Source organism: Pelodiscus sinensis, chromosome 3 (assembly GCF_049634645.1).
Source record: "Pelodiscus sinensis isolate JC-2024 chromosome 3, ASM4963464v1, whole genome shotgun sequence".
NCBI lineage: Eukaryota > Metazoa > Chordata > Testudines > Trionychidae > Pelodiscus > Pelodiscus sinensis.
The window spans coordinates 120883693-120908487 of record NC_134713.1 but is presented as its reverse complement, the minus strand read 5'-3'; the positions used below and the strand labels follow the sequence as shown (position 1 = coordinate 120908487).

The following is a 24795-nucleotide window of genomic DNA, read 5'->3' as shown; positions in this document are numbered from 1 at the left end:
GAATCAGCCGCTGATCAGTTTCAGCAGCGGCTGACTTGGGGACACCTGGGGCAGAGCAGCTGGGGTGCTGCCTGGTTGGTCCCCGCAGCGCCGCCCCTGGGGGGACCTACCCGGCAGTGCCCCAGCTGCTCTGTCCTAGGCGTCCAGATTCAGCTGCTGTTGAAACTGATCAGTGGCTGATTCCAGGCAGCCCAGGGCAGAGCAACTCTGCCTCAGGCTTCCTGTAGTCAGCCGCTGGTCAGTTTCAGCAGCGGCTGAATCTGGAAGCCAGTTCCGACTTACATACAAATTCAACTTAAGAACAAACCTATAGTCCCTATCTTGTACGTAACCCGGGGACTGCCTGTACTGCATAAAACAATTAAGAAATGATCAATATCTGAAATATCACATTTTCCTTCTCTATATGTTAATGGCATTTCAGCTATTCTATGATAAGATTTTTTATATGATTCTTGTGCTTCCTTTTTCAGATACAAATGTGTAGTGTTCTTTAACATCATAGTGTACTCTAGCTGTTTTTATGACATAAGCTCTCTACAGCAGTTGTTGGGTACTTCACCCTTTTGGAAATCCTGCACTACTTCTCCTCTTCTTGGGCTAAATTATCCTAAAACTCTGCAAATTCTGACATTATGGCAGGATGTCCATAAAGTAACTACCTTTGCCCTGTCTATGAGTTTTTGTTTTGTACTTTGTTTCATCATCTTTGAGATTCTCTGTACTCTTAACAGCATAGAGACCTCAGAATTGCATCCCTTTATTTGTTTGTTTGCTCTTTCTTTTGAAATATTCGGGACTGGTTATAAAGAACTCTATACAGTCTCAATATGCTTCATTTAGTTTTTTAACGTTATGATTGTTGGCAGAACAGTGTGGTATATCAAGATCTCCACTTATAGATTCAAGAAACACCAATTAGCTTAGATGTAATAATGCTACTGACTAGCTGTGTTAACTCAGGTATGTCTACAATACAGAGGTTTTTTCAGAAAAAAAGGCCATTTTTTTTTCAAAAAACATCAACTACGTCCACACTGCAATCGCGTTATTCTGAAAGAAAATCAAAAGAACGCAGGGGTTTTTCTGACATTGGTAATCCTCATTCTACAAAGAAGGCTTTTTCTGAAAGCTCTTTTGGAAAAAGGTGTGTGTGGATGGAGAAGAGGGAGTTCTTTCAAAAGAAGAGATAAGAGGAAAAAGCACAGCTGCCCTGGTGACCGCTCCATCCATAGTCATCACAGCTGAAATGCGAAATAGCATCCATTCAGTGTGGACAGGATCTTTCAAAAAGCAGATCGCTTTTTCAATAAGCTTTGGCAGTGTGGATGCTCTTTTGGAAGAAGTTTTTTCAGAAGATCTCTTCTGGAAAAGCTACTTCCGAAAGAAGTCTGCAGTCTAGACATAGCCTCAGTCCTCATTCTAACCTTTCCTCTTGAAACTCTGCCTATCCTCATGTTCTTCCTTCTGAACTGTTCCATTACTTAAAATGTCCTGTGAAAATCCATTAAGATAATCTCCTCTTGATGGCTCCCATGGCGGTGAAAATCTCAAACATCCTCTTTGTATTAAACAATGCAAAATACTATGCTATAGTTAGTTGGCATGGATTTATATTTTTCCCGTTAGGTTGAGCTATGTGGATTATATACCTCCACATTTTGCTGAGATTTTTCAGGTTCACTTACCCCAAAATGCAATATGAAAATTAGTCAAAATTCTTAATTCACATGGCTCAACTTAAAGCCACCAGTTGGACCAGGTTCTCTAAAAATGCTACCCTGGATTGCACAAAAGGCTTGCAAACCTTCCAACAAATCTAGACTGAATTTGAAATGGGTTTGGGGGTTAAGTATAAACATTTGGGTAGCTGGAGCACTGCAAAATTATTTATAGGCCCTTTTATGATGCTAGGTTTCATTGACAACCTCAACGGAAACTCTAATAAATTAACTTGTAATGTTTTTCATCAGTTGCTCTCTCAGCATTTCACAGAGGGATGCAAGTATCATTATCTCCATTTGATAGATGGGGAGCTAAGCCACAAAGACATTAAAGATTCCGAAGATCATTACTAGAGGCAATGCAAGGAATAAAGCCTAGAGGTGAAATCCTGGCTTCATTTAAATCAATACTTACAATTGACTTCAGTGAGGCCAGGAGTTCATCCCAGGTCTCTTCATTCCCAGGCTGCTGCACTGTCCATTAGAGACCATGCTTGCCTCATAATCTGGTTCATCTATGCAGGAATACTTTTTCAAAGGTCAGAGGCCTACCCTTCCTGCTTGGAAGATTCACAAAATGAGTTGTGGACACAAATGTGAATACTTCAGTCTCCAACTTTATGGACATAATTAATTACCTTATGGGTTGGTACTTCGCTGCAAGAAACTTCCTATTCAGAAGAACAGGGGCCAAAGAATCCAACTGATGTAGAACTATTTGCTAGAAATCATGTCCTACAACTGAGTTTTGTAGCAAGCAACTAAAGGACTTCGCAGTATTGGAAAAATTAATTTCTAGTGTTCAAAGGAATACTTTTCAGTAATAAATGCTGCTATAAGATAGGGAGACCACATGAGGAATGGCTCTTCTCTTGGGAAGATCCCTGACAACAAACAAGTGAAGTCTAGATGGCTGGCTACAGAATTAGAATTCAGAGTATGTGAATTCTATACCTCGTATATGACTAACTTGCTGTGTGACCTTCAAGTCATTTAAACCTGCTTTATTTCAGTTTCTTCCTTCCCCCTCCCCGCCACCTCCTCCGCAGAATGTAGATAAAGAATATCTAGAATCACCAGAGTATTGTAAGGTCTGATTTGATGTTTAGCATGTTTTGTGATTGACATATGGTGGGTGTTGTATTTTTCTTAAAATTTTCACTAGATGCCTTATTCACTTTTTTTAGGGTATGTCTACACTGTGAGCTAAAATCGCATTAATTGCGTAACTGAAGTCAAAGTACCTTAACTCTGACTTTTGGCACTGTCTACACAGAAAGAAGTCGAAGGAAGAACACTTCCTTCGACTTCCTTTACTCCTTGAGAAATTAGGGTTATTGAAGTCAGAGTAAGAAGCCTGTTATTTTGAAATTATTTTGAAAAACATGAGTTATTTTGAAGTAAGTGTGCAGTGTAGACATAGTCTTACAGACAAAGAGGTTTTGGAGCTTTTCGGTATGGGTTTTTCTTTCCACACTTGGATCATTACTTTTCTCCATGATAAAGTAGATGGTGATTTTTTTCCCCTCTTTTTTAAGAGAGAAATTTAACTAAGACAAATAAGCTAATGTAGTTAAAATCCTAGAGTGAATTTATGGGAGAGAATTGCTGAAAGAGAAGTCTTTTCCCAGCTGTGGTTTCTCGTGTCAGGTGAATTCACACTCTGGTTCTACTTTAAATGATCATAAAATGTCTTAACATAAACAGTATATTTAACAAAGAGAGAAATGGCCCCATTAGAAGTGCAGTAGTTTCTCTCACCTCATCTGGTTTCAAGAATCTAATTGTAGTTCTTCCCTGCACATCTGTGGCAGACACATTCCAACCCTCTGATGTCAGCAGCAGCCCTGAGAGCTCTGCTGTTGTGTGTGGCATTTGTAATATGTCAGAGCCTGTAAGATAAGGGAATAAACATGTTTTCAGTGGCCAGCTGGCATCCCCCTTAATGATGATCCACTTGCATCTTGCTCTCCACAGAGTCCTTTGAAAATGTATGAAAAATTTAAGCTATCATAGGCCAGCTTCTCTTTTATGCCTATACTGAATTCAATAGGGTTACACAAGTCTAGCTGTGGTGATAATTTGGCCTATGGTATTTGAAACTTTTCATAAATTCTCACGGATTCTTAGCATGGCAAAATGCATGGGAGTTGGCAACATTTTTCATTACTCAGAAAGGCATGAAATATTACTAAATCTTGTTTACTGAAAAACTGTTTTGAAGTGAAAGTAAAATAGTTTGCACTGCAAGACAACTAACTGGCATATGGGCAATTTCAGAGTAAGTAATTCATATAAATTATAATTACTGTGTTCGTGCTCCTAAAATGCCTATGGAGTCATCCTTGATTGGAGCACCATTCAGAGTTTATTTTGTGCTAACCACTGTACAGATGGAGTATGAGAGTCCCTCTCTCAGATAACTTACTATCTAAACAGAGAACACAGACCGAACAGGAGAAAGATGCAGAACAAAGATATGGAGACAGTAAGTGAATTGTAAGGTCACAGTGGAAGTCTGTGGCACAGCTGAGAACAGAATCCAGATCTTAAGCTTTAACTACAAGTGAATCACTGCATTGCTTCTCTTTTCCAATCCAATGTGCATTGGAAAAGGGAAGCCAGAAATGATCAGGGACAATTGTGTGAGAAGGGAGGAAAATAGAGTTTTGATTTGGAGAGGGCCTGCATAAGGTGATGGGAGTGCCAAGTGAGCCCTTTGATTTTTTCACTAGCTAGGCGTTAGTACTTGCAGGGCTCCCAATGGCATTGCCATCTTGATAGGTGGGTAGTTGCAACAGCTGTGCTTGGAGAGCCACTGAGGTTTCGGAGTGGAGATACAGCATTTCCAACTGCCCAGGCTACCTACAAAGCTATGGCCCACCAACCCTTCCAGTCAACCAATTGTCCACACACAAACCTCTTCCAAACCCTCTTCTTTGCATGCTTTCTAGATTCTCCTGCCTTCCAAAGTCCTGCTCAATCCATTGTGCTCTGACATGTTGCCTTTACTCTGCCCAACTGCTTACCCTCATTTCCAGTATTGCTTCTGAGCTACTCTTTTTCTCTTACCCTATGCCCATCCCTGTACCACCTGCCTCCCTGGCTAGCCACAAGTTATCTGCATAACAGGTGAGTCAGGTTTCTAGGTGGTTGGATAATCTCAACAAAAATGAAATTTCAGCTAAAGAACAGTACTCCAAAACATTCATTTTTCATTAAAAAAAATATAAGTTGCTCCTAGATCTGATTACTGCCTTTGGCTAATTTTCTCAACATTAAGTTTGGCCTAGAGTTTGGTAAAAATAAATAAATCAAATCTTATTTTTCAAGGCGGGGGGAGGGACCCTGAAATAGTAAAGCTGAGTTTTTTTGGTTCAGTGTTCGAAGTGGAGCCTTTTTTTGTTATTTCAACTTTATCTAGGAATTAGTTTTTAGAATTTTTAATCAAGATCAATATTGAAAGGGCTATCAGGTTTTTTTCTTCCATTACTGAAAAATGGTTGTGCAGATTTGTATGTGGAGTAGTTGTAGCTGTGTCAGTCCCAGAATATTAGGGAGACAAGATTGGTGAGGTAATACCCGAAGTTGGTCCAATGAAAGGCATTTACCTCATACATTTTATCCATCTTTCATTTGCCATCAATTGAAACATCTCAGTAACCATTATGGCAAACCTTTTTATAGTGTTTTTGATTAACATTTTCATGAAAAATGAATTTTCAGCAATGTTGGTAATTTTTGCGGAGTAACAATTTTGAATAAAAACAGACTTTTTGAATGCCTTTGACAAACAGGCATTTCATATGTGTAATTTTAAAAATTCACAGGTGGTTTGTGTGAGAGGGTATTTTCAGAATATGTATGAAAACTGGAATTTGCCGGGAATGTCCTTAGTTAACTAAAAAACCTTAAAGAAACCAGAGGAGAATTGAGCAGCATTACAAAAAGGAATAAGTTTTGAATATTTTACTCCTTAAAAGAACATAGAAAATTGTCATGAGATGTCATTCTTGTGTGAAGTTTAGAGGTTAAATTCAGTTGTGAATGTGTGAAACAGGAATTTTAGTCCTGTTTTTAAATGCAAACTGCAGGGCAACTCTAACTAGGAAGTTGCTATCAGTGCCTCTAAGACTTATGTGGCAAGAGAATAACATGGGAAAATTGTAAAAACTTTATTTTTCATGTGGCATTCTTAATGAGTTTAAAGACTCAATAATATGTTTGTGTAATGATTCATGTTGGCACACACTGGCAATCACCACAGTCATTGTCTAACCACCTAATCACATGGGATAGGGAATAGAGCACATGACTTCCTGCTAAAAAGCATTCAGAGCTCTCTGACTTAATCTTGAGCACAGCATTATTAGCTGTTGGACAGGCCTCTATCAGACCTCTGTCAGGACATGGAGCAATGTATAAAATGTGCAGATTATGCAAAATGCATTTCCATCACATAACAGTTAAATGTATCTGTCAAAGGAGATGTTTTAATTTGTGAAAGGAAAGAATAGATGAATTAAGCAAAATAAATTTTTACAAAATGAACTCCAAACATTTGCTTTTAACAAATCAAACTAGATTGACCAGACGCTTAGCAGCTGTATTTTGGAGTAACTCAGTTCACTTCAAAGGAACTGTACTGATATAATCCCATTAAAGATAAGGCCCCTGAACTTGTTTTGAAGGGAAGCACTCTTTTGCTGCCAGGAGAAGGCCCTGCCCCTGCCTGGTTCTGGTTGGCTGAGAGGCAGGGCAGGATACACCTTTCCCAACAGTCATGGCAGGAGGGGAGGTGCTGGATGGGTTGTCCCGGTCCCGCCCCCAGAGCCGCCATGACACTGGCAGCAGTGCAAGGCTAGGTGAATGGGGTAGGGCGTGCACTGGGGGCTCCAGGGGTGGGGATAGTGCTGGGGGGCTCTGGGGAGGGGGTTAATATTGGGGGAGACTATAGGAGGGCTGGGTGCAGTGGGGCTCTGGAAACAGGAGGCTGGTGGGGGGGGCTCTAAGGGTTGCGGTGCTGGCACTGAGGAGTTTGGGATGAAGGGGCTGGCACTGCAGGGTTCTGAGGACAGGAGACTGGCACTGGGGGGTTGGATGCAGGGGACTGTGGCGTCAGTGGCTGGCGCTGGGGGCGATAATGGAGGGGTTGGGAGGCTCTAGGGATTAGGGCTGGCACTAGGGGCTGGGTTTTTGGTGGACCGGCACCATTGTATTTTCATATTCATCATTTGCATAATGAATATGCATATGTGCAAATAAAACGGTACCAGTCCACCAAAAGTTTGTAAAAGGGTTTGCCACTCCCCGGTATCAAAAAGGTTGAGAACCACTGTGCAAGGGCATAGTCTTCCGACCCTCAGCCTGGGTGTTGGCCATAGTCTCCTTGAGCCTTTTGGCCTTTGTCCCCACATTCTAGACAATCCCTATTCCTAGTAGGAGTTCATCTGACTCTTGGGGTCCTTTCTGAATCTTCTAGTTCCTGGTGGAGCTCCCCAGATCCCACCGCTGATGACTGTTTGTGGCAGCCTCCAGGATCCCTCAGCTATATAAGACTTGTAGAGCTAGTCTGTCCACACACACGGGGCTGGGAACAGCTAGTCACAGCCTCGGGCTGGACTCTTCTTGCTACTGGCACTCACTAGCAGCATCTCCTTCTAGCCACATGTCTCCTTGCTGTGGCAGTCTTCATCCTTTTTAAACTCCCTTCTCCAGGAGGAGTATGTTTTGCAGCTGTGCTTAATCATGGCAGCTTGATTGCTGGCATGATCCTTAGTCTTTCTATCAGTGGGATAGTGGCATGTCCCATCACAGCTATAGATTCCTGCTATGTGTAGCAGGATGTCTGATTATGTTTTTTTAAACAAACCACTTAAGGCCTGATTCTCCAGTGTCTTGCCCCTGGTCTAGTCATTCACATCTGGGTAAAAGGAGTGGAAGTTGTAATAAAATGTGACAGATGAAAATGGTATCTGTTTTGTGCATGGCTTACACAAGTGCAAAGTCATGGTTTGCAATGTTATTACGATATCAAGTTAAGACCAGATTCACAGGAACGTCAGCAGAGAAACTGTATGGCTATGGCTACACTGGCATGATTTTCCGAAAATGCTTTTAACGGAAAAGTTTTCTGATAAAATCATTTTTGGAAAATCACGTCTAGATTGGCAGGACGCTTTTCCGCAAAAACACTTTTTGCGGAAAAGCGTCCGTGGCCAATCTAGATGCGCTTTTCCGCAAAAAAAGCCCCGATCGCCATTTTCGCCATCGGGACTTTTTTGCGGAAAAGAAATCTCTTCTGTCTACCCTGGCCCTTTTGCGCAAAAGTCTTTCGGAAAAAGACTTTTGCCTGAACGGGAGCAGCATAGTTTTTCCGCAAAAGCACTGACAATCTTTCATGAGATCATCAGTGCTTTTGCGGAAATTCAAGTGGCCAGTGTAGACAGCTGGCAAGTTTTTCCGCAAAAGCAGATGATTTTGCGGGAAAAACTTGCCAGTCTAGACACAGCCTATGAGTACAGTTTGGATTTGGTTTGAGCAAGTCTGGACTGATTTGTGGGTTTGAGTTGGTCAGGCAAAATGGGTGCATTTGCACTGTGGGGTAAAACCTATGTGCACCTGTCCTTGTGGCATGGAATACTGCTAGTGCAGCTAAACTGTATGGACAGCGCAGGGTGTGACACTCTCTAACAGGATGTCTTCTTATTGTTTAAGTGATACCCGAGGTACTGCAGAGCAGCAAGCAGATCTAGAACTACATTGAACCACCAGTCAAATCCTCCATCAAAGGTAGGGCAGTTCAGCCATTGATATTGACATTTCCAGGCTAACATTTGCTAGTTGCAATTGATATTAACATCACTGTGGAATAGCTTCTATTTAGTGGTGTGTGTTCCTTGCAAACTGTGCTGGTTAATGAAGACTACTATGTGTATAAACATGCTTACTTTAGGGGATTCTAGGGATGATTTAGTTGCTGGTATGATTTCAAAGAAAAACTTGAGCTATAGCAATGACCATGCTGCACTTTGTGGGGGAGAGGGTTGGAAAATGTGGAAAGTTTCAGTATGGGAATTTGCAGCACACCAGTGAGTTCTGCAGTGTAACTATATTAGTCAAATACAGGGATTTTGAAATGATTTTGAAATGACTCCTTTTGAAGGCCTCCCTGATTTAAAACTCTCATGTAAAGATTCTTAGGAAAATACAGATGGCCAAATATATAGTCATTACTCAGAAGTTACTCAGGCAAAGCAGTTGGTCTGAGAGAGGTTGAAAGGTTGCTGAAGCTACTGGTTTTGATGGAAAGTATTACCAACATACCTTCCCTGTGTCAGTTTGCACCGCATACTGTAGTTGTCAGAGTAGGAATCATGCTGAGGTCTGACTTTTGTCAAGGGGAGAACCAATTCTGCATTTATCTTTCAGAGTTTCGTGAAGGGCTGCTGGATGAAGCATATAGAATTCTGTGGATTTTGAACAAGTTTCTGAATTTATCTTCACAAATCTCCCAAATGTTCAGTGGCAGAAAAGGCAAAAATAAGAAGAGTTCTCAAGCCCAGACCATATAAATGCAATCTCTCATGAGAAAATTGGCACCATTTCACACTTAGAGCAGTTGGGACAGAGACAGCGACTCTTCTGTGTCTGTCTAATCCCTTTCAGCGACAACCTCTGTGTCTTCCTCTCGGAAGATTTTATGTATTTTCTTGGCTTATTATATTTCACAATATTTTTCTCCTTTACTTACTTACCAATGGGGGACTTCCTTAATTTGGCTCCTTTTATGTACTCATAAGGCTCGATACTCCCCTGCCTTTCTCATGTTTTATTTTAGTGAAGCTCCACTAATTTCCGTGGTGCTAACCTTGCTTTCCACCAGTGCAAATGAAAGAAGAACCAGGCCCATAGCATCTAGTTCTTGCCATGGGGACAGGAGACTCAGCACTTTAAAGACTAACATGTGGTAGAGTATTGGAGCATAAACTTTTGTGAGCTACAAATCATTTTCTCAGATGCTGAAGAGAAAAAGAAAGCCAGGGGAAAAAAAGATACATAGATGGAACCATGACATCACTTCTAATTAAATAAGAGTGGATGTGGCTCATTTCCAACAGTGATGAGAAGCCTAGAGTACCTGAATGGGAAATTCCCTATTTTAATGTGAGAACCACTCTTGGTGTTTTAGACCTTGGTTCAGGGTGTCAAATTTGCATATGAATTCCAGCTCAGCAGGTTTTTTTCCACGGTCTGTTTTTGAAGTTTTTCTGTCTGAGAATGGCAGCTTGCAAGTCTGAAACTCTGTGTCCAGGGAGGTTTTAAATGCCCCCTCTCCTGGCATTGGGATGTTGCCATTTTTAATATCTGATTTGTGTCCATTTCTTCTTTTGCATAGAGACAGTCCGGCTTGTCTGTTGTGCATGGCAGAAGGGCATTGTTGGTATTCTCCTATCTCAGAGAGGTAGCCGTGTTAATCTGTTTCAGCAAAAAAAAATGCACAGTGCCCCTCTGCCTTGAATATCACACAAGCTGGACTGTCTCTACGCAAAAGAAGTGGAGTAACATGGCTACCTCTCTGTGATAGAATGAAATGGAAAAAAAAAAACCAGTGTTGTTCAGGGCAGCATGATGAGGCCTGTGCTTTGATAGGTGGAGCTAGGAGTCAGTCTTTAGGGAATGTGATATCTGTTTGTATTGTGATGCTTTCTTTCCATGTTCTTCACAGTGGCTAGGCTTTGGCTGTCTAAGGCAGTTTTAAAAGCAATTGAACTTCTGCCACTTCTCTTACAGGGATATATAAACCTATTAGTTGGGGTTGCTTTGATTTTCTTTTTGGCTCTCTCACAGCCCTGGTGACCTTCTGTCACCAAAGGCAGTAAAGATCTTTCTTTGTTGCAACTCAGGCTGGAGCCCCAACTTGGGTGTCTGAGCCATAATGTCTACACGGCTATTTTTAGCATGCTAGTGCAAACCTCATTGACACGTATCTGTCAACCCCCAGGCAGGGAGGCTTGCTCCCAGACAGAGGTGTATGCATTCCCTCTTGGCTTGTACCTAGCAAAGTCTAAAGGCTTGTGTGACACTTCATATGCATACACCTAAATCTCTCTGCTGCCTTTGGCCACTGGTTTCTCCTTGAAAGTCTCTCCTGCACAGATCTCCATGACACTAATTTTCTTCTCAAGGAAAACACTATGGCTCTGTCTACATTGGCACAATCTTGCGCAAATACGCTTTAACGCAAGAGTTCTTGCGTTAAAGTATTTGTGCAAGAGAGCATCTACACTGGCATGTGCCTTTGCGCAAGAGATGTGCTTTTGCACAAGAGCATCCGTGCCAGTGTAGACGCTCTCTTGCGCAAGAAAGCTCCAATGGCCATTTTAGCCATTGGGCTTTCTTGTGCAAGAAATTCATGTTGACTGTCTACACTAGCCTCTTGCGCAAGAACAGTTGTGCAAGAAGGCTTATTCCTGAGCGGGAGCATCAGAGTTCTGGCGCAAGAAGCCCAGATTTCACATATTAGAACGTCAGTGTTCTTGTGCAAGAACTTCCCCCCAGTGTAGACAGGCAGCATGTTTTTGCGCAAAAGCAGCTGCTTTGGCGCAAGATGTCGCCAATGTAGACACAGCCATTGGAAATAAGACTGTAGTTTGCAAGGCCATTGGCATCCTTGCAGACTTCTTCATACCGGCTAGAGAGAATTGCATTGTTTAGGATGAGCAGTACATTTGTTTCTTCAAAGGAAATAATCATTATTTCAATTATTAGAGAGGGTAGGTGTTCTTAATTTACATAAACAACTGATGGTTGGACTTGGACTGGAATGCCTGGGAGCAGTCCAATCTTTTATGTTTGTAATACTCCGAACAGTAAACTAAAAATGAAAACAAGACAATTACCCACCATTTAAAAAAAAATAAACAAACAACCCCGCTCCCCCAGCATATTATTGAAGTGAATGGGAATGTCACATAGCTGAGGACCGAATAAAAATTTCAGGATTTGGCTCCACCACTCTAAAACTGTTTGGTGATTGTTTCAAACTTAGAATGAACTTGATATATGAAAAGATGTACAAAACAAGCCAAGTTCTGAAGTTTCTAGCTGAAGTGAATTTCTATTTAGCTAGAGTACTTAATCCTGGCCAATAGCGTACATTCCCAAGCCACTATTCAGATCACAGATGGTTTGGAAACAACATGCATTGGGTTTTTTAAACCCCCATTTCAATTCAGTTTAACTAGTAGATGAGCTATAATCACAATATTCAATGCTCCTGAATGACCTATATGTGTACAAATAGAGCTGCAAGCCTGTGACATCTTTCAGGGAAGCAATGTGGCAGGGCAGTGCTTTCAGAAGTTTCATAATCTTAAAATGAATGTGTCTGATGCTGTAATAAGCCTCCTTTTTTACTAAAGCTTTGTGAACTTTGGCAATTTCTGTTCCCAAGGGTGCAATACATTTTTGGGTGGGTTTTTTGTTGTTTCATTTAGTGTGTGTTCACACACCCACTGAGTTTCACTCTCAGTTTTTAGATTCATACAAACCCCAAAAGTCAAAGCAGAACTCAACCATAATCGTGAGTTTTGTATAGTTTGGATTAAAACCATAAACCTTTCTGTGGAACTTGGAGGGAGAGAGAATTAGATTGATACTTGGCCCATACTCTCAACTTAGTCCAAGTTCACTTCAAATGTCTGCAAGTCCCAGAGAACTATTTGACAAATTTAAGATAAATATCAAGATTTTAACAACAAACCAACAAACAGAAAACCACCACTACAACAAACAGTCCACCCACAGAGATATTTAGCATCCTAAGTTGGGTGAGTTTCACATGATTCTGAATTTCATAATAAAAAGAGTGCTCAATTCTAATTCATATGGGAAAGATCAGATTCCTCTTTTTCTTATACTGGATTTACTCTGCTGAGGAATTCTTAATTTAAACCCTTGTAAATTACAGGATGATGATCAAGATCAGGAATTGCTGCAGTGGCAACCAAATTTTATAAAAAGGAATAGGTATAAAAACCTTTGAGCCCATTTGGGCCCTCTTAAATTTAAATCCCAATCGCTAAAATTCAGTCACCCATTTCAAAATCTCCTTTAATTTTAAAAAAGTACAGTCTGCCATTATTTACATACTTAATGTTGTTTGATTCAGAAACCACAGTATAAATGTTTTCATTTTAAATCTCTAAGTATCAAGACCTATATAAATATTTTATAAAAAAGATCAGTGTGTTCTCTCTCTAGCATTGAAAATATTTGGCCTGTTTTTTAGAAAAACACTTACATCATTTTTGAGGTCTATCTGCCCATACAGTCAAATAGAAACTGCTTTCTGAAGAAATTTCTTTCAAAATGCATAACAAATAGATAGTCTTTAACTTAATATTTAGAAATGTCACTGTGGTGCAGGTGTATATGACTTTCCAAAAAGAGGTAGGAAAGAGACTAATTTTCCTAATGGCCCTGATCTGTACAAGCATTTATTCTGCTGTTTGCTCTATCACATAGAAGCACAACAAAATGCTTCAAAGTTCTCACTTTTTTTCCCAAGAAACAAAACACTGAAGAACCCACATGTCTGTACCTCTTTGCCACCTCCATCCACTGGCATCCAAAAGGGCATGTGAGCCAAAGAAATCAAATGCAGGGACACCTTTTAAATGCATGAGATGAAGCTCTAGAATAGATTATCAGAAATGAGCTGAAAGCCTAACAGGGCTGAACTGTGTTCTGAGAGAAAGGTCAGGCTCATTGACAACTACTGGTTCCTGTTCCAGTGGACTTGTAGCACTTTGCCAACATAGCAGGTGCCAGAAAAAAAGAAATACAAATGAGCCTCTGTTTAGATATCGTTTATTTGGGTCAGCTGCTTGTTGCGCCACACAGAGTTGAATTTGGCACCTGCTCTTAGAGCTACCTGAATCCTTTAAATGCGGCTTCAGTTTTTACTGGGATGAAACTCTCTTAGTTCCAGGAACTTCAGCATGTGGGCTGTTTTCTTCCCCTATTCAGATTTCTCAGAGGCTCATCCTATGGGAGCACTCATTCATGCACACTGAAATATTATTCTTTGATTTTTCTAGATAGCCATTTCAATTCCCTCATGCCAAAAATAAAGGGTCTCTAAGGTATTGCTACACACATCTATGCACGAGTTTAACTAAAGATGTGACGTTATGCTGATTTAGTTAAACAGATGCAACTTTCTGTGGACACACATTGGTTTAAACCTGCTTATAGTGGATTAGTTTGCACCCAATATTTATAAGTGCACACTAAATCAATACGAGGCATGTTCATTCTTATGTAGCGAGTCTGCACACAGTTATGCCCATTTTAACTAACCTGGAGAAACTTTGTATGTTTAGTGTTGTTTGTAAATTGGTATTATTTGTAAATGTGCACTATTTCTGTGCCTGCTGGTCTCTATATATATGCCATCCATGAGCATGCCGATACCGACAATTTTTCAAAACCGTGTCTAACCTGCACTTGTATAGTAGTTTCCTTTATGCTCCCAAGTCAGGGTGTCAGATACAGTGCCTGTTCAGTTCCTTCTGACTGTTGCGTGGTCAGTTGTCCTCCTTCACTCCATGTATAACTTGTAACATAAATTTGTAAATAGTTTTTATATCTTAACTTAGTAGTTAGTATAGCATATGCTTAGCCATAGGGTTGTTCTCTCCCCTCCACCCCAACCTGGCCACACCCAACACACTTTCTCTCCTATTCACTGAAAATCTTGGTCTAAGACTATGCCCAAATTCATGAGATTCAAGAATTGCATGTCCTGCCCTCATTCCTTCTCCATCAGTGACAAGCCTATATTGCCTGGGTGACGCATATATCTCTGCAAGGTGCAATATTTGTCAATCTTTCTCCCCAGAACTAGAGAGGCACAAGAGCTCCAACTGAAAAAATTCCTGATGGAAGAAGTTATGAGGCTTCCCCCACTCTGCCTCCCGCCCCTTCATGAATTGGCTCCTCCAATCATAAGCCTTGGAGCAGAGCCTTTACTACCAAAGCCCATGGATTCTTCTCACAGGGCTCCCCAGGAGATTCAGGAGATTTCTTGTGAACATTAGGACAGTTTCCTGCAGAGGACGGTCCACAAAAAACACTTTTCTTTCCCAGGCCAGTCCTGATTGGGTGAGCCCTCACATATGGAATTCATGGTACTAGTTCTTCTGGAGACCTCTTGGGTGGAGGGCCTGGTGCACAAGGAGAGATCCGCTGGTTCGAGTCATGACTATAGGACTGAAGTGGAAAGCATAGCGCAGGTCTGGCCTTATTGTCCTGTTTCACTTACACAAAGACCAACTGGCTGTGACATATGTGGAAGCTCCCCTAGGTGTTTCCATTGGAATTCCTCAGACTGTATTGTGCTGTATTGTGGCCTAATATTGGAGTACATATTCCATACCTACCCACAGGTTTGGTTCGTTTAGGGTTCTGCCATCCTGAGACATGTCTTTACTCCAGAGGAGGAATCACTTCTGACATGTCAGGAGCGGTTCCATCTCTACCCTTTGGGCAAGAGTGTTCCGATTCTGATGGTACCACTGCTACTCAGGGGCTACATCTACACTACACATTTTTTCAGCATTAAATAGGCTAATGAGGGACTCATTAGCATAAGGTGTGACATCATTAGCATATTTTCTGCTGTTTCTTTTTGTGCAAAAGGTTTTTCCACAAAAAGAAGCAGTGTAGACACTTCTGTTTTGCGCAAAACCCCCATTTGGGGCAAGATCCTTATGCCTGCCCGGGGGAGGCATAAGGATCTTCTGCAAAATGGGGGTTTTGCGCAAAACAGAAGTGGCTACACTGCTTCTTTTTGTGCAAAAACCCCTTGCCAAAAAAGAAACAAAAGAAAATACGCTAATGATGTCACGATTTATGCTAATGAGTCCCTCGTCCTACTTTCTGCTGAAAAAACTTGTAGTGTAGATGGAGCCAGGGAGCCACCTTTGGAATCAGGAGATAGCTACATCAGTATCTCTGTGAAGGCTCAGGAACCCTGGCAGACAGATGAGAGTCTATCCTATCCATCCCTTTGGATATAAATCCCACCAGAGGCAGTTGGAACAATTCCCTTGGGGCCATCATGACTGGTGGAGTCCTTCTTTTCATCTTATTGGGAGTCTTGGAGGCCCTGTGGTGGGCACCCAGATCCTTCTCAAGTGCCATTCCATTCCTCCTGCTCTTGTTAGTCAGTCCTGTCAGTGTACAAGAAGGAAAAGCTGGAACAAGTACCAATGGTTCTGACACAGGCTTCCTCCTCATCCCTGGATGACAAGATCACTCCTTGGACTTCTCTGCTTGATGTCCTCTGAGAGTATCAGGAATTGTTACTAATGATCTACAAATACCGCTGGAAGACATCCAGGACACTCAATACCAGCTTCTGGATATTTGCAGTCACAAAGACTGACCAGAATAGCTCTTCCAATTAAAAAGGCTATAGTAGAACCAGCCAGAGTGATTTGCCACATACTAGCATCTTGTGCCCATACACCAAAAAACAGCCAAAATATATTTTTTTAATTTTCCAATCCTGCCTCTACTTCGCTGGTGCTACAAGTGGCTGAGGAAAAAAACCTTGGTCACGCTACCAGAAACCCAGCCTCTCAGAGAAGGACCCAAAGGAGGGTCTCTTCCTCCACAGGTCTCTACTTTAATTATCAAGCATTATTAGTATAAAATACAATTTCAACACCCATGCTAGGCTTGTGGACTTCAAAGACAAAGCTTCCTGCAAGCATAAGCAGCTGCAGCAGCATCCTTATCTCTCACACTCTGCCACAGGATGTTTGCAGAGCGGAGTTCTGTCCATACATTTGTGGTGCACTACACTCCAACTCATGCTGCAACCACAGAGATGGCAATATTGCAAGAATCTCTGCACCCGGCTCCCCCTTGTACCTCCTCCAGTCTGAACACTGCTCACTAGCCAACCATTTGGGGTTTCTTTCGTCCCTTCCCATTTTTTTTAGAGTTCTCTTGAGTTGAATTTTTAACCTTTTCTCCTCAACCATGAAAACTAGAAACTTGGTTGTTTAAACAAATGGAAGCAGAGATTCTCCTGTACTCACTTGTATCTAGGAACTGGGGTTTTAACTAAAAGACCAAATATTGCAAGACTCACAATCCAATCAGGAGGTCTTTCAACACTGCTAATTGTCAGTCTCTGCAAAAAGGCTAACAACTGAACAGGGTTGAAAAATTAAATTATCTTCCCTGCCTAGAAGTGGCACCTCTTACTTGGACATAAGAAAGCCATCAGTGAGACTTGCATTGCAATTGCTGATGGTGTATTCATCTTATTGTGCCTCTAACAGCTGGATTGCTTTTTAATGGCTATCATTCCAGTACTGTTTTTTTCCCCTCACTGAACTGAAAGCCTTGAGAAAATGTTAACACTTTGGCTGACATTCTATAGTTATTGCAAGTCTGAGGAACTGTCTCATATTGAGTTGTCCATAGAGGAGGTTTTGGAACAAACTGAAAAATGTAACAGTAATAAGTCACCAGGACCAGATGGTATTCACCCAAGAGTATAGATGGAAATCAAATATGAAATTGCATAACTGCTAACTGTAGTATAAACTCTATCACTTAAGTCAGCTTCTGTACCAGATGACTGGAAGATAGGGAAAAAATGCTGATTTTTATAATAGGCTTGCCAGTTACCTGTGGAGCCTAACTTTATTACTAGGCAAATTGACTGAAAAATAGTAAAAAACAGAATTACCTAACACAGAGATGAACACAATTTGTTGGGGGAACAGTCACCACAACTTTTGTAAAAGGAAATTGTGTCTCACCAATCTATTAGAATTCCTTCAGAGTATCAACAAACAGGTAGACAAGGATAATCCAGTGAATATAGTGTACCTGAATTGTCATTAAAGCCTTCGACAAGGCCCCTCACCAGAGGCTCTTCAGCAAAGTAAACTGTAATGGGATAAGAGAGAAGCTCCTCTCATTGGATCAACAACCAGTTGAAAGACAGGAAACAAAGAGTAGGAATAAATGGTCAGCTTTCAGAACAGAGAGAGCGCACACCTCATGGGTCTGTACTGGAACCATAGTTGTTGTTCGACCACTGTATATTCATAAATGATCTGGGGAAATGGGTAAACAGTGAGGAGGCCAAGAGTACAAATGAGAGCAATTTTATTCAAGATAGTTAAGTCCAAAGCAGAGTTAAAGGGATCTCAAGAAATAAATGATTGGCCAACAAAATGGCAGCAAAAATTCAGTGTTGATAGATGCAAAGTAATTCATACTGGAAAACATAATCCCAAGTAGGCATATAAAAGTATGGTGTCTACATTACTACTCAATCAAATTTTGAAGTCATTCTGGATAATTCTCTGAAAACATTTGTGTAATGTGCTGCAGTAGTGAAAAAACTAACAATACTAGAGACCAGGCTCTATGTATAAATACACTGTACGCCCATGCCTTGAAACCTGTTTGCAGCACTCATTGCTCTCTAAAAAAATGTATTAGAAATAAGAAATGTACATAAAAGATCAAGAGGGATTAAAAGATTGGAACTATTTAAATGGGAAAAGAGGAAACTAAGGAGGGATATTATAAGAGTCTATAAAATCATGTGTGCATAAAGTAAATAAGGACGTGTTATTTACACCATCACGTAGAACAAGAACCAGAGGTCACCCATTAAAATTAATAGGCAGTAGGTTTAAAACAAACACAAAAGGAAATAGTACTTCACACAACAGTCAACCTGTGGAACTTATTACCACGGGATATTGGGAAGACCAAAACTATAATTGGATTAAACAAAGTATTAGGTAATTTGATGGAGGATGGGTCCATTAGTGGCTATTAGCCAGGATGGTCAGGAATATAACCCCATCCACTAGGGCTATGTCTACACAGCAGCATTATTTTAGAATAACTGTTATGTCTACAAGCCTTTATTTCAAAATAATGTCGATCTGGAGGACGTCTTACTCTGACTCATGGTAAGCCTCATTTCACAAGGAGTAAGGAAAGTCAAAGGAAGAGTGTTCTTCCTTCAACTTCCTGCTGCGTAGACAGCACCAAAAGCCGAATTAAAGCTATTTCAACTTGAGCTATGCAATTGACGTAGCTCAAGTTTTGTAGCTTAATTTGACTTTAGCCCTGTTGTGTAGACATACCCTAGGCGTCCCGAAGCCTCTAACTTCCAGAAGCTGAGACTGGTTGATAGGGAATGTGTCATTTGATTCCCTGACTTATCTGGCATTAACCACTGTCAGAGGAACATGCTGGGCTAGATGGACCATTTGTCTGACACAGCATGGCCTCTCTTACCTTACTGAGCTCTTATTTGATCCTGCATTATGCCTCTTGTACTTTTCTAGTATGCCACACCCCATTCAGAATTCAATGGAAGTAACACAAAGATTTTGAACCACTCTGGATAGCCAGTAGTTCCTCTGACTCCAGTTTTTCAGAGGGCTTGAGTGCATGTCTAACTTTTAAGCATGTGAACTTCCATTGACTTAAATGGACTACTCATGTACTTAAAGTCCAAACACATCTTAAGTACCTCACTGAATATGTATGTGTACAGAACTCTTTGGACCAGATTGTACATGAGGAGGCAGCATGAACACCACAAGCTTCCCTTCCGGGCCACTGACATTGGTCCTTTCAAGGATGTAGCTTCTGCCCCCCTTCTTCCCTGGTAACTCTATGCTGGCATCAGCCTGAATGAGCTATGAATGGCAACCATCCCTGTGGACCCAGGACTTTATTAGTCCAAAGGTTCAAATTCCATGGGAACAGAAGAAATGATGCCACGGAGCAGCACTGCCCTCTTATTTGTCTACACACTAAATCTAATTCTTCTCTCTCTGCAGAGGATCATATGGCTCACATCTGTTAAAAGTCAACAGTAGACACAGTCCCACTCTCACAAGAGCTAAACTAGGCCAGGTCTTCCTACCAAAGGCTTTGTTTACACTGCAGGGTCTTTGCACAAGAAGATTTTTGTGGAAGATCTTCTTGTGCAAAAGCACGTCCACACCTCAAAAGCGCGTCCACACTGCATGGACACTCTTGCGCAAGAAAGTTCTGATTGCCATTTACAGAATGACTGTCAGAGCACCTGTGCTTTTTAGGATAGACTTTTTTTGTGCAAGAAACCCCTGTTGAGTATCCATGCACACCTGTTTGCTCAAGAACTCTTGTGCAAAAAGGAGTTATTCCTCCTGGGGAGAGGAATAACTCTACCAGCAAAAGCCCTCTGTTCTGCCATTTTACTGTAAATTTTCTTGTGCAAAAACATGCCTGAGGTGTGGACATTCCATGAGTTTTTGCACAAAAACAGCTGGTTTTGCACAAAAACCCTGTAGTGTAGACCTAGCCATAGTGGCTAGAATTGTATAATCTCTAGGTTAGACATTGGGGATAACAATCACAGAGAAGTAATTGTGGACAGTCAGTATCTGTATCTGACATGCAACTGAACACATTTAAAAAGGTTTATATTAAGCAATTTCTTAAGAATTGTGCCTTGGACTGCACATATATATGCTCAACTGGTTATTGGTATAACCAAGTATTTCCTGCACAGGGTTTTTTCGGAGTAGCTTTATTTACACATCTACTTAGCTGTTGTAAAATATCTCTCTATAAAACCTGGCTTTTCATACCAATATAAAATGTTTCCTTGTATAGTACATATGCATATATTAAATAGGAGATGGATGCATGTTGCAGTAATAATGGCAAATCACATTATAGTGCAGTTTGGAAGGAATATTTTCTCCTTGGGTTCCATTGATTTATAGAGTCTTGCAAAATCAGAAATGGTGGGGAGAGCTTGCTAGAGTACGCTAAGTTTGAACAAATACTAAATTTGAGTCTTTCCTTGAAGTTACACTTAAATACAATACCTTTCATTTCTTATCTTAACCCCCCAAAAATTTCGATTTACATTTCAGATGGAAAAAACTTAATACAGTTACACAGTTATATACTATTTTACAGGTCATAGGTTCAAATCTGTTCATATAAAAAAAATCTGATCTTTCAATGGCAAAAAGTAGTTTTGAAAAATAGAAATAATTTAAACACTTTGGACCAAATGCATCTTTGCTATAATTCCATTAATTTAATGGAAATCACATGTGGTCCATTCTTCCTAGAGCTCTTTTAACGTTCCCAACAGCAGTTCACTTTATTTTAAGGACTCTTCCTATTGAAGTCAATGGATGTTTTGCTGTTTTTTTCACTGAAAACAAGATGATACCTTTTGCTTCATTTTTCAGAATTCAGCTTCATTAGTGTTCTAGCTGCAAGCAAAGTGAAGGCCTAAGGAGTGATTTTCTCTCACTGGTATGGTTCTCTTTAGTCCTTTGGAGCCTAAAGGTACACAGAACTGTTTATTTTAAAGCCAGCTTTTCAATATAAACAGCTCATAATCTAGAGAGTTATCTAGTAAAAAAAAATCTATTAGGCTCATACTTGGAAGGTTGACTGGCCATTTGGCTTTGTAGCTACAGTTTAGAATCTGCAAAAATAAATCAATAAAAATGATACATGAGCCAATAATCTTAGTTATGTAACTAGTGAGGAAAACAGGATAGATGTTTGGATTAGATCCTGGATCTGGACAGAGGGGTTGCATATTACTCTAAAATATGCTTAGCAAAAAATATGAACCAAAACATAATGGCCAAATGCTGTCATTTATCTTGGAATCACAGTATTTTTCAAATGTATATGAAAAGCCCAAACCAATGGGCACACATGGTCAGTATGGGTACGTCTACACAGTGTTATTTTGGAATAACTGACGTTATTCTGAAATAACATAGTGTGTGTCTACATTACAGGCCTTTATTTTGAAATAATGTCAAGCTGGAGGACTTCTTACTCCAACTCGTGGTTACCCTCATTTCACAAGGAGTAAGGGAAGTCAAAGGAAGAGCATTCTTCCTTTAACTTCCTGCTGTGTAGACAGCCCCAAAAGCTGAATTAAGCTATTTTGATTTAAGCTGAGCAATTGATGAAGCTGAAGCTGTGTAGCTTAATTTGACTTTAGCACTGCTATGTAGACATATCCCAAATGTCTATATTACCAGGTTATTTTGAATAACTCCCAAAATAACTCTTTTGAAATAAGCTTATTCCTCTTCACAAGCAGGAGTTATTATTTCAAAATAACAGGTTTGGTAGTATGGACACTCGCCTTATTTCGAAATAACTCCCCAGTGTAGACATGCCCTAAAGAACCTGTAATTTCTTTCCATACTTAGAATATTGCTGAACGCACACTGTTCCCATTTACTTCAAAAGTCCAAGTGATGTGTGATTAATGTGAGCAGCATTTGGCATGTTGTGACAGCAATTTGGTGTTTATAATCTGGACCACTAACCTCTAGAGGGCAAATAAACAATTTCTTAGGAATGTGTTAATTGGATACATGAACACCTGGAACTGAATACGGGAACATCTGGAACAGTCATCCAAAATGGACTTAAACTGAGAGTTGAAAAAGTTTCGTTATTTTTCCCTACTATTAATATTATTTATATTAGCACGTAATGATCCAACCAAAATCAGGCCTCCTCATGCTGAGGGATGTACAGAGAGTAATAAGTTACAGTCCCTATCTCAAAGAGTTTACAATGTAAATAGACAAGACAGACTAAAAATAGAAAAAAGAGTCATTGCCTCCATTTGTTCCACTTTCACACGGCTTGGTAATTTCAGAGTGGGGGCTAAACAGAAACCAGAAATGTTTTACTCTTAATATATCAACATTTTATATCGTGAGTTAATGGATGGGTTTGGATGAATCCAGAATCTTACCACCTTTACATAATTCTGCAAGACCTTTCTTTTCCATTATAATCAGAATGACCTTTACAATAACTGCCCCCTGTTCTGTACTCCCCTTCCACCAAACCCTCTCCCCCTCCCCCCAAAGAAAGCAAAACAAAAAACCAACAGTATAGTTGGCTATAATCTGAAATGGGGGAGGGGAGCAAAGAGAGAACCAGAGATTCCATGAAATTCATGAAGGACTTTGCTAATGCCAGTTTGTTTAAAATGGACAGTGATTGTATAGGTGCACAAAACTCTAGATAGAATGTACCTTGCTTGAGAAGAACAAGAAGTACTAAAATATGTCTAGCCTGCTTTTGTAGCCAATTGAATGTTTCTCCAAAAATAAACTTGTCAGGCTTGTCAATGACTTGATTTGACCTGGAAAAGATCAAATTCACCTTTTCCTTATCTGTCATTATAAGCTGTTTGGTAATCAGGGTTTTGTTTTTTTTCAAATCTTCAAAGGCATATTTTATAGCTAACCAGAACGTTAACCTGGCGTTGCTCAGGTCCGTAAAGGGGGGGCTCAGGAGAGGGAGCTGGAGATGTGGGAGAGTCTCAGGAGTCCGGGCAGGGGTTTAGGAGGTGTGAGGGGACTCCATGAGGCCCATGATTCTCGGCTAGTGGGAAATGAGGGCTGTGGGGGACCATGCCACCTGACCAGTGGCTGCTTCATGAGGCTGGCAGGCTTGCTGCCCTCCCTGTGGTTATTGTGGAATATAACTGCTCCTGCTATCAGACCCCTCCTTTTCTGTTTGATAAGAAACACTCTGGTTTCAGACACATCCGTTTGTACTGGCACAACCAAACCCTGACCTTGCTTTACATTATAAGAGGAAGCTGCATATCAAATTTGGTGGGCCTACCTCTTTCCATTTAGGAGTACTTGAACAGACTCTCAGATGGATGAATGTATGGATAGGCTACTGTCTCCCACTGTTTAGTGTCGATGTCACATTTCTTGATAATTATATTGAGGGCACCTTTAAAGCATTTCTTGGGGCCTCTCCATTTCCTTTATCCTTTGAGTTGGCCATACAGCAGTTGTTTTGTAAGTGTGCACAGCGCCATCTCAGCTGATGCTGGATAATCAGGGCTTCAACAGCGAAGATGTTGGACTCTGTAAATGCTGACATTAGCGTGGTGATCCTCCCATTTTATATTGAGTCTCTGCCAAAGAAAGGGTTGGTGCTGATTTTCCAGGTGGTTTCTATAGGTCGCCCAAGTCTGATAACTATAAGTGAGAGTTGGGATTATTTCCTTATGAGCTAAAATTCTAGTGTGCATTCTGATGTCATCGTTGATGAACACCTGTGATTGTTGAACAGTGTCCTTGCACTTACATTTACATCATCCGTTTCTGTCAAACAGGCTGCTGAAGAGATGGTTCAGTACGACGTATGAAATGCAAATCATTTTAGTACAGACCAGTTCTCTAGTTGAGACAAAACTTTGCCCTTCTTTTCCTCTAAAATGTATCATTAGTCACGGGTCCAACTTTGCAGTCTTTACTCAGGCAAAGTTCCAACATAATTCAATGTGAGTTGTGCCTGATTTTAAGACTGAGCAAGGCTCAGACAAAACAGAGAAAGCAAATACAAAAGATTACGTAAGACCCGCAAAATGTCTTAAAAATCTTATCGCTTTATCTACATTTTTCCAGAGCTTATCACTCGGTTTCTAAGCACTGCATGGAAAGATGAGGGATTTTTTGTTAGTAGGCTGACTTTATTGGCTTAAACTTTGTAGGAAAGCATTGTGTGCGAGCATAAAAATACTGATGGGGGCCAACAGACTTGGCAAGTCACCCTTGCACTTGCTCAGGGGGCCAGCTCTGCACCAGGCAGAAAGGGCAGGGGCAGCCAGCCTTCAGCAGCCTTCAGGTCTGTTTTATATTATGGGGGGAACATTGTTAAAACAATCCATTTAAATTTGGGGGGGCATGGATCTGCTTCTCCTGTGGAGGGGGCAGGAGTGAGGGTAAGGCTGGGAAGTGGCAGAGGGAGGTGTGGTGGATGCCTGAGTCGGGCAAATGGTGATAGGTCAAAGACTAGAGACAGAGATAGACTGGGACAAAAGCTGGTGCTAGTTGTGATTGTTGTAGTATCAGCAAAGCTGTGGTCAAGTGCCAGGAGTAGCCAGAGTGAACATGATCAAGAACAACATAAAGGAAAATGGGAACAAAATGAA

At 40.8% G+C, this 24795-nt stretch overlaps 2 long non-coding RNA genes across 4 annotated transcripts in view; one reads left to right on the top strand and one right to left on the bottom strand.

Moving 5' to 3' along the window:
- LOC142827644 (uncharacterized) overlaps nt 1-23844 on the bottom strand; it is a 42738-nt gene extending 18894 nt beyond the window's left edge. For all 3 annotated transcript variants that reach the window (XR_012902346.1, XR_012902345.1, XR_012902344.1), the window contains exons 1-2: nt 23472-23844; nt 3486-3616 (exon numbers count right to left, since the gene is read on the bottom strand). This is a non-coding gene — a long non-coding RNA (uncharacterized LOC142827644). The remainder of the gene's footprint in view (nt 1-3485; nt 3617-23471) is intronic.
- The window catches only part of LOC142827645 (uncharacterized), a 121374-nt gene that overhangs the window by 80439 nt on the left and 16140 nt on the right, over nt 1-24795 (top strand). The window contains exon 2 of the long non-coding RNA XR_012902347.1: nt 8442-8516. This is a non-coding gene — a long non-coding RNA (uncharacterized LOC142827645). The remainder of the gene's footprint in view (nt 1-8441; nt 8517-24795) is intronic.